This window comes from Octopus bimaculoides, chromosome 18, assembly GCF_001194135.2.
Source record: "Octopus bimaculoides isolate UCB-OBI-ISO-001 chromosome 18, ASM119413v2, whole genome shotgun sequence".
NCBI classification, from domain to species: domain Eukaryota; kingdom Metazoa; phylum Mollusca; class Cephalopoda; order Octopoda; family Octopodidae; genus Octopus; species Octopus bimaculoides.
This window is the reverse complement of record NC_068998.1, coordinates 21,123,246-21,127,227: the sequence shown is the minus strand read 5'-3', so window position 1 is coordinate 21,127,227 and position 3,982 is coordinate 21,123,246. Positions and strand designations below refer to the sequence as shown.

Genomic DNA, 3,982 nt, shown 5'->3' with positions numbered 1-3,982 from the left:
AAACATGGAGGGTCGTTAGACTAGAACAAGAGGAAAATATCTTCGTTGAAAAGAGGAAACACAGAGGAGAAAGAAAGAAAACGTCCAGTCCTTAGAACGTCATGCATGAAAAGAAAGATGGTCACGTGACGAAAAGAAAGATGGACGACGGTCACGTGTGAGCAACGAGAGAGAGAAAAAGAGAAAGGGGGAGGGAGACAGATAGACAGATAGAAGACGGTAAAGCGGAGAAAAAGGAATTAGAGAAGGATGGGGGAAACAGTATAGAGTAGAGTCGAATCAAAATGGTTAAGTTAAACTCACTTTGAAATGGATGCATGGCGTTCAATTAAATAATAATATAAGTAATATATATATATATATGGGTACAGGACATCACCACTTATGTAAGCAACATGAAGTACGAAAATAAACGAGTTAAATATGCAAACGAGAGAAAAAATGGAAAACAGGATAAGTAACACGGTACAGGTAAATTGGGACCATTTAAATATTTTTATTATAATTGGTATAACTCGGAAAAATCAAACACTGCAAATTTTATGTTTGTGCCAATTTATTGCGGAGTGTTTAGCATTTATTTCAGTTTAATGTGACCGTCATTTGCTTTCTTTACCGGTTCAATCCGTTTACAAAATGAGGTGCAGACCTTAATTATTTCTTCCTATTTAATTTTGCCGAATGATCGTTTGATCGAGGCCTTCAGTGAAGACACACAGCCGTGATAAGCTGCGTTGGATATTGCTTCACCTGTGCCACATAGCAAAGAATCACACGGGTTCAAATCTGGTGAGCTAGAGGGCTAGATACCTTTAGGGACAAAAATGGGCAATTCCTTCTTCAAGTTCTTGCACTCGTTTTGAAAAATGGGCAGGCACAGAATCCTGTACAAACATGACTCGACTTGCATCATAATACCTCTTGAATCAAGGCAACAAAACTTCTTTTAAGATTTTGAGATACTTTGCTGTGTTGATTTTAAGACCCACTTCAATAAAATGGGGAAGCATCAATCTCCCATCACTTGCAACAGCTCCAAAGACCATAATGGAAGCCGGATTCTTGCTATGCATAGCTGAAGGAACTTGTGAATGGTTGTACGCTATCCCTCGTGTGTCTTAATGGTTTGCAACTTCATCTACCTTGAAATTTTTTTTCATGCACGAAACTGTGGACGTCTCCGCCACTATGTTTCAGGTGACAAAGACGTTTAGGACTTCTTTCAGTTCGAATAGCTTTGGAGCAGGTAGTTAGAATGTTACGGTGTCTCTTTACGTACAATTTCATATATGGAGGTCTTTCTCACAGTCCTAGAACCGGTCATTTTACTGATTCCTCGATCTTGAGCCAACTTCGCCATCGATTTTCATGGGTTCAACTCATTCGATCTTTTAATTCCTGTTAAAAAGCGAGTTATGCGTTTTCGGTGAGCCTTTCTATGAACATCCTTCCTTTTCTTCAAATTGGCTACAACTTTAAAAACAGTAGATTTGGCATACTTTATGGCTCTAACTATCTACCAAGCACTTTTGCCAACGCTGAATAATTCGGCAAGCACACTTCTATAGTTTAGTTTTTTATTTACGTTTAGAATTTGTTCAGGGAGAAATAAAAGATAGAACAAGTCATTATTTAAGCTGGTAATATTTAAAATTTAGACTCCAACAAAATCTATATAAGTAATAGCAGTTATTAGGTATAAAGACTTATTCCATCAATACACTAGAGGAAAGTTTTATCGGGCACTGCAAATATCAGCCATGACCGGTCAAACGAATTTCCGTATCTGTATAGGAAATTCTGAATTGATAACACTATACCATTTTACATCATCTCAGTTTAGATATTTATCCTAATACGTGACTTAAAATCTTTCCAGAAAATTAAGCATCGTTTGTTCCTTCTCAACGTGTGCATCATCCATTACATCCATGAATATACACATAATTATATATTTATCTTGTCATTTACCGCTCTAATCATATGAATAATTATTTTTACAATAGCAAGAGCGTCGATATTTTGATGGGGAGAGGCAGTGAGATTTAAAATACTATAGTACATGATAGGGCTAGTATGCTATTGATTTTGAAGAGGTAGAAGGCAAATTTGTATCCGATGTCATTTTAATTTAGACAGTAAACGAGTCTAAATAAGTATTTCAAGATACTTTTATATACGCTGTACTATTTCTGCTACCAAGTGATTGTAAAGTTGTAACACTATGATATTAAGGATTTCTAACAGTAGTACTATAAACATTGATATTTCAACCAGTATTTTGCTGGTATTTACGAAGAAGTACTGAAAAGTTCCCGGCTTTAAGGGTATGGCGAAAGGCCTGGTTGGATGCCCAAACTTCCAAGTTCTTTTACGGGGCTTAGAAAAATTGAAGGACCGCTGCAATAAATGTGTGAATCTGAGAAGGTAATACGTTGAATACAATCATAAATAATTGATCCTCCCGTATTTTCTGATATCCAATGCCAAGAACTTTTCAGCACCCCATCGCATTTTTTCGAACCCTGAAAAAAAAATTTAAATACATTATAAACAGCGGTTGGAATTGAACGGAGAAACTGAAGACTATAGCTAAATAGCGCAAGTTATTTTTGCCCATCAACCTACCGATTTCCCCATCCACCATTCTTAGTTACGCTCAATGTAATACCATAGAAATAACAGTAACGATAAATTACAACAACAAAGATATGAAAATTGAGTTATGAAAAAAAAAACATAATTAATTTAATTCAAGTGACAGTATTCATAACTATGGCTTCTTTGATCGAAAGTTATGAAGTTATTTCTGCTGTTATTGCTATTTTCATTGCTGCTGTTTTCAAAATGGCAGCAAAAGTGGAGGGAAGACGCATTAGAGTTATAAATGGTAATGTGATAGTTGTTGTAGTAGTTGTAGTAGCGACTGAGGATAATGATGATGGTGACATTATATCGTAAGTCTTCTTAATCTTCGATACATCCCGCTTGTTTCATTAAAACGTTTTTCATCTTTCATTTACTGATCTAAACTTCCATCTATTTTGTCAGTAGATGTGTTATTGTCACTGTTTCTGTTGGGATTTGTGTATTCGTATTTGAGTGTTTTGTTTACTTTTTTCGGGAGGGGTTCGTCAGTTGTTTGTTGTTGCTGTTAATGATGATGATGATTTCTTGCTTCACTTTGATTTCTTTTTAATTTGTATTTCTTTTGTTTCATTATATTTTTGTATGTTTGTTCTGTGTTTGTGTTTACTTTTTAGTATTTGATAAGTGGTGGTTTTTACTGTAAAACTAAATGATTATAGAGAAGTAAAAATATATCGCAAATATAACACTTTAGATAATTTACTTCGTCATATTTCTGTGTGTGTGAATGTGTGTGTATATAAAGATTTACGTATATACACACAAAAACACGAACACATATACACATCTTATAGAAAGAGAAAGAAGGAATTAAAATGAGAGAGAGAAATAGTTAAAGTAATAATGGAGTTCATTCTTGTAGCATTGCGATATCATACTTAAAAAAAAATTCTTACTATTTAGTTAATCGCGTATAAAACCACATACAATCTGCTACTGAGGAGCATCCTCGCTATTAGTTTTGCCTGTGTGTGCATATCATATATATTTGTGTGTGTGTATATGTATTTATATTTATGTATGTATATGTGTATATGTATATATATATATATATATATATATATATATATGAATATATATATATATGTACATATATGTATGTATATATATATTTGTATATATATATACATGTATACATGTATATATATTTATACATGTACATATATATACATATTAATACACATACGCATATATGTACCTGTATACATATAGACATATATATATGTATGTATGTATGTATGTATGTATGTATGTATGTATGTATGTATGTATGTATGTATGTATGTATACAGATATACAAAGAAACAGTAATGCTTACAAAGTACGCAATACA

The 3,982-nt window shown here is 33.4% G+C and overlaps 1 long non-coding RNA gene across 1 annotated transcript in view; it reads right to left on the bottom strand.

The window, feature by feature from the left end:
* Window positions 1-476: 476 nt before the first annotated feature.
* The window catches only part of LOC128249770 (uncharacterized), a 35,486-nt gene continuing 31,980 nt past the window's right edge, over window positions 477-3,982 (bottom strand). The window contains exon 2 of the long non-coding RNA XR_008265873.1: window positions 477-2,525. This is a non-coding gene — a long non-coding RNA (uncharacterized LOC128249770). The remainder of the gene's footprint in view (window positions 2,526-3,982) is intronic.